This window comes from Cyprinus carpio, chromosome A7 (assembly GCF_018340385.1).
Source record: "Cyprinus carpio isolate SPL01 chromosome A7, ASM1834038v1, whole genome shotgun sequence".
Taxonomy (NCBI): domain Eukaryota; kingdom Metazoa; phylum Chordata; class Actinopteri; order Cypriniformes; family Cyprinidae; genus Cyprinus; species Cyprinus carpio.
Genome location: NC_056578.1, coordinates 21,058,001 through 21,074,213, shown reverse-complemented (window position 1 = coordinate 21,074,213; position 16,213 = coordinate 21,058,001). Strand labels below are relative to the sequence as shown.

At 38.6% G+C, this 16,213-nt stretch overlaps 1 long non-coding RNA gene across 1 annotated transcript in view; it reads left to right on the top strand.

Moving 5' to 3' along the window:
- Nucleotides 1-2,772: 2,772 nt before the first annotated feature.
- LOC122145642 overlaps nucleotides 2,773-16,213 on the top strand; it is a 47,801-nt gene continuing 34,360 nt past the window's right edge. The window contains exons 1-2 of the long non-coding RNA XR_006160456.1: nucleotides 2,773-3,154; nucleotides 8,519-8,636. This is a non-coding gene — a long non-coding RNA (uncharacterized LOC122145642). The remainder of the gene's footprint in view (nucleotides 3,155-8,518; nucleotides 8,637-16,213) is intronic.

Genomic DNA, 16,213 nt, shown 5'->3' with positions numbered 1-16,213 from the left:
ATGCTGCGGCGCCCGGGGAGCAGTTGGGGGTTCGATGCCTTGCTCAAGGGCACCTAAGTCATGGTATTGAAGGTGGAGAGAGAACTGTACATGCACTCCCCCCACCCACAATTCCTGCCGGCCCTAGACTCGAACTCACAACCCTTCGATTGGGAGTCCGACTCTCTAACCATTAGGCCACGACTTCCCTTAGGCAACTGATTTAGGCTAGTGAGCTTTCAATGAGAGACGCCATTGATGGTGATATGTGCATTATTAATCTAAATACAATTTAAAAAAAAAGATTTTTAGTAAGATTTAAAGACTATAAAAGTGGTAGTTTAATTATTATTTGTCCATACAATATAAGAATAAGCATCAAAACGGTTTATCAACTTTCTTCAAAATATCTCTTTTTTTAAAGGGATACTCCACCCCAAAATGAAAATTTTGTCATTAATCACTTACCCCCATGTCATTCCAAACCCGTAAAAGCTCTGTTTGTCTTCAGAACACAATTTAAGATATCAGAATACTCCATCTGCCATCAGACGTGCAATCTGGGTTATATGAAGCGACGGGAACACTTTTTGTAAGTGAAGAAAACAAAAATAACAACTTTATTCAACAATTCCTTTGTCAACAGGGTCCTCTGTCTCTCCATATCACCATATGCTGCATATGCTCTTCTGTATCATCCGCGCCACAAGGATGTGCTGTTTCTACTGGTATTTAGCTTCCTCGTGGCGCAGAAGATACAGAAGAGCATACGCAGCATACGGTGATATGGAGAGACACAGAGGAGTCCTTAGTCGATATTTTTGTTTTCTTTGCTTACAAAAAGTGTCCCCGTCACTTCATATAACCCAGATTGCACGTCTGATGGCAGATAGAGTATTCTGATGATGATTTTCATACCATTTATAGACCTTGACACTGTGATTTACTTGGCAGTCTATGGGACAGTCTCAAGCCTCCAGCTTTTCATGCAAAATTTCTTAAATTGTGTTCTGAAGACGATTGGAGCTTTTACGGGTTTGGAATGACATGGGGATAAGTGATTAATGACAAAATTTTCATTTTGGGGTGGAGTATCCCTTTAAGTAGACAATTTTATATAAGCAAAAGGATGTGCTTTATTGTAAATATAGTTAGGTCATGCCTAAAAATCCCTTTAGTCATGACTATATCAATAATATAGCAATGCTGTTCATACCTTATTGCTTAAGTAAGAAATTATAATAATACAGAAAAGTTAAGACACTGTAATTAAAACCCTAAGAGAGAACTTGCATCAACACCACCACACTGAGAGGAGCAATAAACATTAGCTTATGTATGTAACTTTAGCTGCTTTGTTTGGGAAGAACATGTGACATGGTGGTCTTTAAGAGATGTTTTGAAGTGCAAGCATCATGAAGAACAATCAATTTTGTTACACATAAACAAAGCCACACAACGACTGCCTGTAGTCTTAATCACTGCTGCAGCCAGTTAAAATTTGATTAGTAGACTTGATGTACATTCACTGTGTATGTTGATTCAGTGGGTTTATATTGTGGGTATTAGTGCTGTTGATGGTTGGGGTTGTGTTAAAAACACTGATGTGACAGAACAACACCATATTAGTAGATCTGCTTTTGATGGTACCCAGTCACAACAGAACAGTCAGAGGGCGAGAGAAGAAGGGAGGGATAAATAGAGAGGAAAAGCTTTCGGTGGTGTGTAATTGTCAATGATTACGGTCTTTAAACTGTCACTCTCATCTCTCCCTCCCAAAACCTCCCTCACAGCAACAGTCGAGGGCTTTCACGGTTCTCAAACCTAAGTAGAGTCCAAAGTCCTGTGGACGAGTGAGACTGTAGTTGAGGTGCAGGGTTTTGTGTGGGGGGTTTGGGAGAGAAAGTAAAGACAGGACAAATGAAAGAATGAGAGAGGGCAAATGAAAGAGACTGAGAAATCTCCCTACTAAAGATATTTCCATCCAGGGCGTATGAAATATTAAACGTGTTCATTATATCCTCAATTTGCAGTTATTTTGTCCGAGCACACACTGCCATATTCTTCCAGCCGTCTTATTGGCAAGGCTCTGTGGGCCTGAAGTCAAATCTCCCTTTTATTATTTAAACCCATACAGCCCAAGCCCCCTCAAATCAGCACAGCCCGCCTGCCATCCGTCCGCCTCTGATTGGCAACTCGATATACAGAGGGAGGATACAGGGGGTGATAATGTAGGTGACAATGGCAAATCCGCCCCGCCGCATCATTTTTTATTGGGGTCATTTGGGAAGACGAAAGCAGGGGAGCGACAGACGAGTTTGATGCATAGTAAAAGTAGCTGTGATAATTGGCGATGGCATTGGGCTGTGTCCGTGCTTGTGTTGGCCTGTCAGAGCAGCAATGTAAATTTATCTGACATGTTTTTGTCAGGATGAAAGTTTAATGTGGTGGGTGTGACAAATCATATGCAAATGTTTTTTTTTTTTTTTTTAATCCCTTTCCAATGAGTTGACTTCTGAGGACTCCCACAGGAAATCAGGTTTTAAAAATTATTTTACGGCTCAAACCTGGCCAACGACATATAATACTCATCATGCCTGCACATATACGGAGATATAAATATGCACAAGTACACACATGCTGTCCAGTGTTGGAGAAACTACCTTTAAAGTTTAGCTTGCCAAGCTACAAGCCAGTCATAATATCAGGTTATTATACTACACTAGATGCTACAAACAAATCTTAGAGTTACTTAAGGGAGAAACATGTTTTTTATAAGTAAAAATATATATAACTATACAATAATATAATTTAACCTTTATTTTGGTATTTTCAAAAACTTTGTGTTAACAAAATCAAATTACTAAATACAAAGAAACACACTAATTTATGTAACCATGTCTAGGTAGAAAACATAGCCAGTCGTTTAAGAAGTCAAATTGGTGAATCATTTTCATGTGATTCTTAATTAATTTAAATGAATTGTCCGACTGAACCGGTTCACTGGAATGAATCGGACTTTCAAACGTTACATATGAGTGAGAGGAAGATTTATGATGAACCGATTCATTAGAATGAATCAAACTGCGGTATATGGAAGAAAGAGAGAAGGCCGCTCAGGACAAACAAATCATCAAGAATTCCAGCGCTACATACAAGAGGAAGGCTTGTTTAGGTAAGCCTTTGATTATTCCCTCACCTCCAGGTTAAAAACGGCGATGTAGTTTGATCGCGCGCACCGCGAATAGTGAGCCCGTCACTGGAAAAGCTACACTGTTACTGTTATGAAACATCGCTACTTTTAGTTGATTAACTCCACGACATTGTATTTGGAATTATAGCTACCGCTGAATTGAAAACAGTAAATTATACAGTACGCGTGCGTGACGGCCCTTGTGTTTTTGTGTGTTTAAGTTTCTCTTGGAAGCCATTTAAAAGAATGCACATTTTCCATCATGAAACATTTAATGCATGCAGAGGCAAGAACAAAGTATGACTGTATGAATCTGTTTGAGGTTGTGTGTGTGAGGCAGGATGCAGCGGCCTCTACTTCCTCCTTTCTAAAATCTCCCTGAATGCGCCAATACCTTGCATGCACGCACACGCACAAGACTGCCCTCTGTGTTCTGTTGTGGTGCGGTGTGTAAGCATAAGTGTGCCTGTGTGCCGTTGCGTGTTGTGTATGGCTTTGCTGTAATAAGCAGTGGAATACCAGGCTCTTTTGTACATTGAGAAGCTGCCTGCATCTGAGACCAATAACCCAGAACCCTGAGGTCAGTGTGCAGAGGAGGATGGGACAGATATAATCACATACACGGACACAACACCTTTTTTATGCTTTCTCTGCACATTTGGAAGCAGCCAGGACAGCCAGAGCTTCATAAGTTTAATATTATTCCGGGATGACCTTTTGTCCCTAATAGAGTGGCTCGGCGATAAGGAGATATTGTGTCTTTAGGGGGTTGCAGGACGCATTAGAGAAGAGGGAGAGTGACCTGTGTCAGACCGGGAGTGTGTGTGTGTGTACCTGTCAGCGGATTTTTATGATACATAACAGGGCAGTTTAGTGGACTGCTTTAGGAAAGCTGATCTGAGCACATTTAGACCAGCTCTATGAAAACCGCAAACTTGTATTCAAGCTAATGCTGCAGTTAACCACAGCCTGTAACCGTAGAGTACACACACACACACACATTCCGAAACACTCTTACTTCTACTCACACTCACTCACTCACTCACTCAGCCTATAGCTTTTTTTGTGATACATGCACTAAATGCTTTATGTAAAAATTTTCTGCCCGAGAGTTTAAAGCCAATTTAAAGATAATTTAATTTCATCTAATTGTGACTTTATTTCTTGTTACTGCGCCTATGTATCTAAATATTCTGACTAATTTTAATAATTGCAAATTCATATCTCACACTTATGACTTTATATCTTGTTATAATGACTTAATTTCTCACAATTGTGAGTTTATTTCTTGTAATTGTGACTTTGAGTTACAATTATATAAATACAATAATAGCATCTCTATCTCTATCTCTCTCTCTAAACAAAATTTCACAATTACGACTTCTTTCATATTCGGAGATGTAAAATGCAACGTAGCACGGCACTTTTTAATAAATAAATTTACTATTTAATTGTGACTTTATATCTTGCAGTGTGGCTTTATGTCTCCCAAATGATTACTTTTGATTTACAAAAGAAAATAATAATATATTATATCAGATACACAGACAAGTGACAATGACAGACAAAGCCATTTTTACTTTGTAATTTGGATAGTTTCACCCTCATTTGATTATTGTTTATTCAGGTTAAAACCGTGTTGAGCCCTCACACAAATAAAGCAAAAACACTCCTTATCCAGGCAGGGCAGGTAGTTTTTTATTTTTTATTTTTTTTTTTTTTTTTTTTTATAGTTGGGCCAACATTCTTTTTTCCTTAGAAGTTGTTTGATTTATTTTAATAAGCTGCAAATTGCTGTCACAGATTTCAAACTAACCTCACTCCAGTTCTACAAGATTCACAAGTGTCATCTGCTGTTTGTCTTTTGAAGCTCTGGTAGTTGTACTTGGCAGGGAAGTGTACCAGTGTGTGTGTGAGAGAGAGTGTGAGTCTGTGCTAATTTGGGTGTTTGTGTGCATGTGTGCTTTTAGGCTAGGTGTTTGATCTTTGTGCAGGTATGAGATTTGCCCTGGGCTGTGTAACTCATTAGGTATGAGCTGTTATGAATATGAGGATATTTGTTAAAGCAGTCAGCAGGAATAGAAACAGATGTCCCCTAATTAGAGCGAGCTTAAGCTGTCTTACTGCAGAGAGAGAGTGAGAGAAAGAGAAATAGGAAGACAGAGAGTATGACATAGATAAATAGAAATAGAGAAAGAAATGCATGCCTCTACTAACAAAAAGTGCATATTAAATACCAGAATAAAACACAGAGTTGAAGCTGTTGTACGTTTGTTTTTCATTGGAATACCCCACCAAAAATGTTCCTACTACCTGTCAGACCTGTCCCTGTGACAGCCCAAGGCTCTATAAACAGAGAAAAAGTCAGCAGAGAACCCAATCAGAAATCAGCCCATCAGAAACATTCTCTGCATGTGACTTATTTAGCATGTTTGCTAATATTGGGTTAGCTGACATTGATTTGCATGACAGGGTTTTGGAGAGAGGGTGTGGTATAAGTTTTTTTTTTTTTTTTTTTGATAATTTATTTCACTGGAATGTGCGTCACAATATGGAAGAAAAGATCTGTTGCAACTTTCATTTCTTTTAATTACTAAATGAATTTCAGTTGCATTTACTCACGCTCATGTCATGCTAAATCTTTTCTGTTGAATCATCATGCAGCTATCTTCCATGTAATAGGAGTTCATATGTTGTCAAGTAAATGGGCAAACTTGCTATTCCTGATAAGCTTCGCCTTTACTGCAGCTTTAAAATCATATTCTTCATTCTGCATATTCATGCTGCATTGCCCATGTTTTCGATGATGGTGTGAACGCACAATGTTTGACTGTAATAAGATTTTAGAGTTTTGGAGGAGGGGAAGATGAGTAATAAATTATTAAATTTCAATCTGTTCCTCACACAAAGCTATTGTACGTCTTCAGATGACTTGGAATATAGCGCAGGAGTCATATCGACCTCTTTTAAGATTTTTTTTAGGGGATGAAATGGCCATTTAGAAATGCAAATTAAACATTGTAAATCTAATTCTGATCACAATGTAAATCTAATTATTATTGCCTCTTGATGTATTATTGTAACACCACCTAAAACATAAAAAAGCATCCCATCAAAAGTGTGTTTACACTGAGTGTTTAGGATGTGTGTGGTGCCTCAGTGATCGATCGTTATGCCTTCAGTAAAATCTCAGGTTAGTTAAGGTCTTTGTGTCATGAGGGCCTTTCGCACCACTTTAGTTCAAGAACTAAATGTACAGTACTAAAATACTGGGATGATTTTGTGCAAACTGTTTCCCGGTACCATTTAAAGGGTTGCATTCACACTGACAGTGTGTACTAGGAAGCGACGTAAGCTGGTCGACAGCGATGTCATTTGTGCGCGGCGGAAACAAAGAAGAACAACGTTAACAACAGGAGGATGGAGGACGCTGCTATCGGAGTTGTGTTTTTGTTGTGTCTCACGGGTTTCACAATAATGGACATGGAATGTCGACGTATACGTAAAGCGATGAAAAAATGGAAAGGAGGACTAAGATTCTCCAACGACAACTGGCAGTGCTACATTTGCTACAAGTGCCTGCACTTCAGCGTCCGTCCATCTATCGCTGTTCATCATACTTGCAAAAATAAGTTGACACAATGTTTACAGTATGTTTACACAGCGTTTTAAATCATGGAGGGTGAGGGCGTTTTCAAATGCCTCTGGCCAATCAATGTCTACTTGCATCACGGGTAGTACCAGTTGTGCTGGTTAGAACCTGCTTCGGAGTAGGAGCTAATTTGGTTCTCGAAAAAGGCAGTCCGGTACTAAAATCGCTTCCAGTTCCGGCGGTGCGAAAACGCCAAAAAGTGGGTAGTTCCACAATCACCTAAAATACTATAAAAATTATCCTACTTCATGTGATTACCTATGTAGCCATTAGCACCCTTTGTTTTTCATCCTGCACCCAGAGTGCACTGGGAAGTTCAAAAAGGCAAACAAGACAATCTGTTAGCTCCATTACCCTCACATACACACACACACACACTCACTGGCAACAATGACAACACCCAAACACAGATTAACTGATGCTAAACTCACACACAATGTCCCCATTAACAGCTGTTAATGCTTCAATTTAAAGCTCATAAAAACGTCTGATTAGCTCTGCCTGAGAAGGCACCTTCTACCTGTCTGAGCCACATGACAATACACATTCTCCTCTCTTCTACATATTTTGCCATCTCTTTTTCCTTTCTTTCCTGTATGAGATGCCATATCTCTCTCTCTCCATCACTCTTCTCTGCCTTTCTTGCCTGTGGCGAATTGGCAAAATGTGATAGCCAACATGGGTACATGTGTTAAGTGGGGATCAATTGTTTGTTTAATAGCTAGTCTGTATTAAACAGGGAGGACATAATTACAGAGAGAGAGAGAGAGAGAGGAGGTCCTTTTTTCAAATAGTGTCATCGCTCGCTCTGGTGGGTGCAGGCATTTCCTGTCACTTGATCAATGTAAAATCTGGGGCAGGAATTGGCGGCTGAGCAGTGAGGAAAATTAGAGTTGATAAAACAAGCAGGGAGAAAAGAGCCCAGCTTACAGGGAGTCTTTCCTCCGTGTCCTGCTGAGCATCCTGGGTAACTCGCCTAAAGCAAACGTGAGTGGGTAATGAAAGGGGTTGAGAGACCAAAACAAGTGCTTATTCCCTTTTGCCATTTTGCTTCTTTGCTTTGTTCTAATCAAAGAGCTTCTTTCAAATGTTGAGTACCTACTGTGGGTTTTGGTTTTCGCGCTTGCCAGGGAGGCGTATCAGGTAACCTTGCCAAGAAATTGCCTACAACAGGGAAACAAACATATCCAGCACACACACTGTCTCTCCCTTCCTCCCGTTCTCTCTTATAGCCATCCAATCATACAAAAACATTTGCTCATCATATTTTTAAAGTACATAATAAAATGGTGTATGCTTAAATGGTAAGCGTTTAAGGGCTGAATTTCCAGATAGAAGAAAGGAAAGACATGCTTATTTTCTGGGCAGTGATGAAAAGGAAAGGAAAGCATGGTTTGAACCCACATGGGATCCAGTTGGCGCGCGCGAGTGTGTGTGTGTGTGTGTGTGTGTGTGTGTGTGTGTGTGTGTGTGTGTGTGTGTGTGTGTGTGATGTACGCACAGTCTGACAGGTTAAGGGTATGCTCTTGTTTAAGGTTTTCATCTCTGATTTTGGACAGAATGATGGACAGTGGTGTAAAATATGTAGTTTTACACCAAGACCGATAGTTTTTTGTCTTTACACATCAATGTATCGTCACGAGCCGCAGGGTTTCATTTGGATTTTTCTCTGCAGTTTTTTTTCTCTCTCATAGATTCTGTGACCATTGACAAGCATTGTAGAGTGAGAGACTACAACGTCTGAAGTGAAAAAAATCATAAATAGTGTTCTACTGAAGAAGTAAAGTCACCTACATCTTGGATGCCCTGGGGGTAAGCAGATAAACATCACATTTTCATTTTCGGGTGAACTATTGCTTTAAGTCCCAAACCCAAAGAGATCTTCTTTAAAAAAGTTAAGACTCATCCACGCCCTGCTAAAACACCTCGTTTAAACACGCCCCCACGTCTACGTCACTGTATTGGAAGATTTGCATAAAACCTCCCAAATGTTCACGAAGGAGTAACTTTGATTCTCGCTGTAGTACTGTTGCCGCCACCGCCTTGTCATAGAGACGCTGTTTCATTGTGAAAGCGAAACTACTTTATTTGGCCTTCCAAAAGAGGAAACAACTAGAAATCAGTGGTTAAGTTGTATTTATGACACTGTTCCAGAACAGTTCAACTCAAATATTTGTGTGTGTGCAACACATTTAACGGAGGACTATGTTCTGAACCTACAATGCCGGCTGTTCTGACTCAAGTATGTTTTCATATTTAAAGAATTGTCCACTGATGACTCAAAAGTGAGTTTTGAGCAGTGTAGAGTAATTTTTTTTGTTTGTCGTTTTTCCGATCACAAATGCAGACAAATGGTTTTATGTTTACACCGCACAATACACAATGCAACGTGTAAAAAGACAGTATAAGTCATAATGATCCGTAACTATGTCCCCACTGAATGCAACCAAAGCCTCGTTTGTAATGGGTTTTATTGTTTTTTTTCTCGTCGCACCTTGACACAGTCAACATCACAGTATGTTAAGGGGCGTAACATTTCCATCATAAGCTTGAGGTATTCGGCCAATCACAATGCAACTGATAAAAAACCAATAAAATCAAAAAACGCTTTCCAAAACGATGAACTTTGTAAAAAAAAAAAAACTATGCGTTTCAGAAAGGTGGGGCATAGAGGAGCAACAATAATGTACAATATGTGGAAAATAATGTGTTTTTTGAAACTTAAACCACATTAACATATTGCATTACACCAAACACACAAAATAATGTTCTTTTTAGCAAGATCATATGATCCCTTTAATGTGTGTAAAAATGTAACTATTTTCAGCATTGATATTTATAAACACTTATTGAGAACCAAACCTATTAGATAAATTTCTTAAGGATTATGTGAAACAGCTGCTGAAAATGTATAATTGATATGAAATATATGAAAATTAATATATATTATAAAGATCTGAAGACATTCAGAGCATTCACATGGTGGTACAGCCTCCCCACCTTCCCTAAAACTTGATAATATTTATAGAGTACTAATTATTTGATACCATGATGTCATTTGATTTTGTTGTTGTTGTTGAAAAGGCTGTAAAGTTTTCCAAATATTTTAAAGAACTTAACATGCATTTTAAACTAGATTATTATATGTATTTAATTATTTTATTAATTGTTTTTAAAGTTTTGTAATATAATAGTCACTTCCATTTTAATTTCTGGAAGCTTACAGACATTCTGCAGCTCATTTGTCTTTTGTAGAAGCTTCCTTTAATGTATACAAAAGCAAAACTAGTACACGGAGAGACATGCTGTTGTCATTTACTAGCTCTTTACATTACATGCATTCCTTCAGTGCAGTGAAAATGTGGACAGGCACCAAAAGACACTCCATTTGCTCTTCATTTTATGTGTGTGTGTGAGTGTGTAAAAGCGAGGCTGTGATTGAGTGTGCCTGTGTGTCTTTGAAGTCTGTTCAGGTCATTAGGCTCCATTTCCCATTGACAGAGATCTTATAAGACGACCATTTGAGTCCGACAATAGTCCTTAATGGCTTAACGCCTCTGTCTGCATTTAGTCATCCCCCCCCCCCCCACACTCTCTCTTCTCTCTCTCTCTCTCTCTCTCTCTCTCTCTCTCTCTCGTACTTTAAAGCTGCCAAGCTTCCCTTCGATGCCTGCCCGCTTTTTTATGGGGTGTAATAACGAGGCGCAGCTGTGGGGTAAAACAGGGTGTAACATTAACCCGGGCATAGCAGAGTCACTTCAGAGGTCAAAGTTCACAGCATTGTGCCCTGGCTGGATGGGTGTATATTAGAGTCAGTAAAGATTGTTTGTTGTGCTCAGATTTCCCCTCTAATCCCATGCTGAGCTTGGGTACTAAATTATCCCCTCAGTCATAGGACTAGGTTTGACTATATTAGGTAATGAAATGGCCTTAATTGCTGAAGCATGTGTAATTGGAGGCTGTTAATGGCTGATAAAGTGCTGCAGACGGATGAAAGTTTCTGATGGAGATAAATACCTGAGATGGTGTACAGTGTTTGGCAGAACAGTATGGTCAACGCACGCATGCACACATACATATGGATTCTAATGTTTTCTTCCTATTGGCAGATTAATAACCTTGGACCTGGAATGAAGTAAAGCAGAGCTTAACTTTAGAAAGCTCAGGGCCACAAATCAGGATCCTTTTAGCCTCAAGGGCCTGACTTAATTATTTCTGTGCGTTAATAAGGTAAGCAGACAATGTGTGAAATGACAAAAATCTTATATAATGGTATTAGCAATGTTATATGAATTGTATATTTTAAAACAAATATTAATATTTATACACTAAATATTAATACTTGTATTCCGCAAGGATGCATTAAATTAATCAAAAGAGATGCTAAATACATTTATAATGTTATATATTTATATTTCAAATAAATGCTGTTCTTTTTAAATTTCTATTTATCAAAGACTAAAAAGATTCCCACAAAAATATTAGGAACCACAACATTTTAACATTGATAATAAATCAAAATGTTTCTTGAGCACCAAATCAGTAGATCAGATGATTTCTGAAGGATCATGTGACACTAAAGACTAGAGTAATGGCGGTTGAAAATTCATGAATACATTTTATTTTAAAATATATTAAAATAGAAAACAGTTATTTTAAATTGTAATATTTCACAATATAATGGTTTTACTGTATTTTCAATCAAATAAATGCAGTCTTGGTAAGCATAAGAGACGACTTCTTGAAAAACACACACAAAAAATCTTACTGATCCTAAATATTTGAATGGTTTATATTGTGAAGTTGTTTTTCATCATTCAGTTGTTATGAAAAATTTGGGTTCTGTCTATTTAGTCTATTTTGTGTCTACAAAAAAAGGAAAAAATATTTTTATTTAAAAAAAAAAAAAAAATCCATCCATGAAGCAAAAGTGTTTTTATTTTTATTTTTAAACAAAATTATATTTAAGACAAATTATAAATTAAATATATCCTTTTATTATTGCTTGGACAAAATGCTGTACATTTCTTTGTGAAATTATAATATAACTATGATATACTAATATAGCACTTTTGTTGGTTTTGATTGCGTCTGTTGTCCCCATTTGTAAGTCCGGTGGATAAAAGTGTCTGCTAAATGACAAAATGTAAATAGAATGTAAATGTAAATAACAAAACTAAATTCAAATTTTAAAACAAGCCCCAAATCAAATAAATAAGTAACACAAATAAAATAAATCTCTTCATTTAAACAAAATAAGGCTTTGTCTGTACTCTTTCCATTTAAAATTAGAGGCAACCACTGCATTTTAATGATTATCCAAACAAAGATGCTGCATACAGCAAGTTTTTAATCTAAATTAGATTGTTTAATTTAAAAATCTGGAAGCAAAAACAGAATGGTTTGACTTCAGTTTTGTGAAACTATACATAAAAATATCTGCATGAAACAGCAGGGGAGCTGAACGAGACGCAGATTCACTCTCTGCCAGCAGGTGGCGCTTAAAGCGTTTCCTTGGTTTCTACTGTAAACGAAGCAGCGCTGCACTTGAAGTTTAAATCGATTTTCAACCGGCTCGCAGTTAATCGTTACATCCCTAGCAACAATACTCAGGTAGGCTGTGGCACTTAAATGATGCTCAATTGGTACTAAGGGGCCCAAAGTGTGCCAAGAAAATATCCCCGACACCATTACACCACCATTACCAGCCTGAACCGTTGAGACAAGGCAGGATGGATCCATGCTTTCTAGTTCTTTATTCAAAATTCAGACGCTGCCATCTGAATGTCGCAGCAGAAATCGAGACTCATCAGATCAGGCAACATTTTTCCAATCTTCTATGGTCCAATTTTGGTGAGCCTGTGCGAATTGTAGCCTCCTTTTCCTGTTCTTAACTGACAGGAGCAGCACCCGGTGTGGTCTTCTGCTGCTGTAGCCCATCTGCTTCAGAGTTAGATGTGTTGTGCATTCAGAGATGGTATTCTGCATACTTTGGTTGTAACGAGTGGTTATTTGAGTTACTGTTGCCTTTCTATCATCTCTAACCAGTCTGCCCATTCTCCTCTGACCTCTGACATCAACAAGGCATTTTAATCCACACAACTACTGCTCACTGGATATTTTCTCTTTTTCAGACCATTCTCTGTAAACCCTAGAGATGTTTGTGCGTGAAAATTCCAGTAGATCAGCAGTTTTTGAAATACTCAGACTAGCCCGTCTGGCACCAACAACCATTCCACGTTCAAAGTCACTTAAATCCCCTTTCTTCCCCATTCTGATGCTCGGTTTGAACTTCAGCAAGTCATCTTCACCATGTCTAGAGTTGCTGCCAAGTGATTGGCTAATTAGCAATTTGTGTTACCAAGCAATTGAATATGTGTACCTAATAAAGTGGCCGGTGAGTGTGTATATATGTGTGTATATGTGTATATACAGGTGCTGGTCATATAAGTAGAATATCATCAAAAAGTTGATTTATTTCACTAATTCCATTCAAAAAGTGAAACTTGTATATTATATTCATTCATTACACACAGACTGATATATTTCAAATGTTTATTTCTTTTTAATTTTGATGATTATAACTGACAACTAAGGAAAATCCCAAATTCAGTATGAAAATTAGAAAAAATATAAAAAAAACAATAAATAATAAACACACACGGTGCCACACTCTAATCAGCTAATTAACTCAAAACATCTGCAAAGGCCTTTAAATGGTCTCTCAGTCTAGTTCTGTAGGCTACACAATCATGGGGAAGACTGCTGACTTGACAGTTGTCCAAAAGACAACCATTAGCCGTGTTTCCACTGTTGGGCCAAAAGCGGGCGTGCTAGTGCGTGACAGGGCCAGTCGCATTTCCACTGTCACTTCCCGGGGCTTGATCGTGCCTAGTCGGGGCTTCCTCGGGGCCAACGGCCAGGGTTTTTTGGCCCGACGAAAACCTTGGGCCAAAGCGGGCCAGCTGGGGCTAGAGGAGTGGTTATGAACAAAGGCGGAGTTTCTCCGCATCTGGAGCGCGTCAGAGCCGCGGATCATTTCAGAAAGATAACAGCTATAACACCAGCATTAAAAACTTTTTTTAAATGAGATGAGCTCAAAACTCACTTTCAGTCAGCAGCGAGTGTTTGAAATAACTCGATCCGATCCGGATTATAATCACCATAAAAGGCAGAAATATTTATAAGCGATGCAAAAGAATATGCACACTAGGCATTAACGTTACCATAGTAAACATGGTAAATGTGACCATTTGAAGAAATCAGACGTCAGCTTCTTATTCTCCATCACAATCGTGTATAACATATTTTATCTGTCATAAGTCTCGTCTCGAGAGTTTAGCTCTGCGTAGCTTATGTCATAAAAATATAATAATGGTTTTTGTTCGGAAGCTTTTATAAAAATAGAGAAATTATCATTCATTCTAAATGTGATGTATGTGGCTACAAATAAACAGAAACAGTCTCGACTGAATAAGCAGGCTATTTTCATAACGCTTCAGCGTTAAAAATAAATAAAATAGAAATACATTTATTTCTTGTTGGTGAAATGATGGGTTTGCATGACGTTGTTCCTGAGAGGCGTGTAAAGGGCGGGTTTTAGTGAAGCGCAGCGGAGCTTCTGGCCCGACGGTGGAAACCCAGCGCTATTTTGGCCTCGTGCTACTGGCCCGATGCTATTAGCCCCGCACGGCCCGTTTTAAGCCCTGGCTCGCACTGGCCCGACAGTGGAAAAGCGGCTATTGACACCTTGCACAAGGAGGGCAAGACACAAAAGGTCATTGCAAAAGAGGCTGGCTGTTCACAGAGCTCTGTGTCCAAGCACATTAATAAAGAGGTGAAGGGAAGGAAAAGATGTGGTAGAAAAAAGTGTACAAGCAATAGGGATAACCGCACCCTGGAGAGGATTGTGAAACAAAAACCCATTCAAAAATGTGGGGGAGATTCACAAAGAGTGGACTGCAGCTGGAGTCAGTGCTTCAAGAACCACTACGCACAGACGTATGCGAGACATGGGTTTCAGCTGTCGCATTCCTTGTGTCAAGCCACTCATGAACAACAGACAGCGTCAGAAGCATCTCGCTTCAAAAAGGACTGGACTGCTGCTGAGTTGTCCAAAGTTATGTTCTCTGATGAAAATAAATTTTGCATTTCCTTTGGAAATCAGGGTCCCAGAGTCTGGAGGAAGATAGGAGAGGCACACAATCCACATTGCTTGAGGTCCAGTGTAAAGTTTCCACAGTCAGTTATGGTTTGGGGTGTCATGTCATCTGCTGGTGTTGGTACACTGTGTTTTCTGAGGTCCAAGGTCAACGCAGCCGTATACCAGGAAGTTTTAGAGCACTTCATGCTTCCTGCTGCCGACCAACTTAATGGAGATACAGATTTCATTTTCCAACAGGACTTGGCACCTGCACACAGTGCCAAAGCTACCAGTATCTGGTTTAAGGACTATGGTATCCCTGTTCTTAATTGGCCAGCAAACTCAACTGACCTTAGCCCCATAGAAAATCTATGGGGTATTGTGAAGAGGAAGATGCGATATGCCAGACCCAAGAATGCAGAAGAGCTGAAGGCCACTATCAGAGCAACCTGGGCTCTCATAACACCTGAGCAGTGCCACAGACTGATCGACTCCATGCCGCGCCGCATTGCTGCAGTAATTCAGGCAAAAGGAGCCCCAACTAAGTATTGAATGCTGTACATGCTCATACTTTTCATGTTCATACTTTTCAGATGGCCAAGATTTCTAAAAATCCTTTCTTTGTATTGGTCTTAAGTAATATTCTAATTTTCTGAGATACTGAATTTGGGATTTTCCTTAGTTGTCAGTTATAATCATCAAAATTAAAGGAAATAAACATTTGAAATATATCAGTCTGTGTGTAATGAATGAATATAATATACAAGTTTCACTTTTTGAATGGAATTAGTGAAATAAATAAACTTTTTGATGATATTCTAATTATATATATATATATATATATATATATATATATATATATATATATATATATATATATATATATATATATATATATATATATGATTATTATATAATAATTACATTTTATCCAAGGTGAAAAAAAGTAATACTGAGTAGTGCTAGCTTAAATGTTGCCCTGTTGGCTACTTGACCCACTTATGTGTACACTTACCATGAAACAAACACACTCCACCACTCATAGCGCTAGTATGAACAACACCGTTCTGATAATGAAAGGACCTTACCTAGTTAGCCTGGGAAAAAATAGAGAGAGAAAATATTATAAGATGAGTAAAAACAAAAGAGGCGCCAATCGCTCTGATCAAACTGACCCCCTGCCTCTCTCTCTGCACTCCTTTAATCTTAATTCAATCAGGCTTTCAGAGAACTGTTGACACTGAGA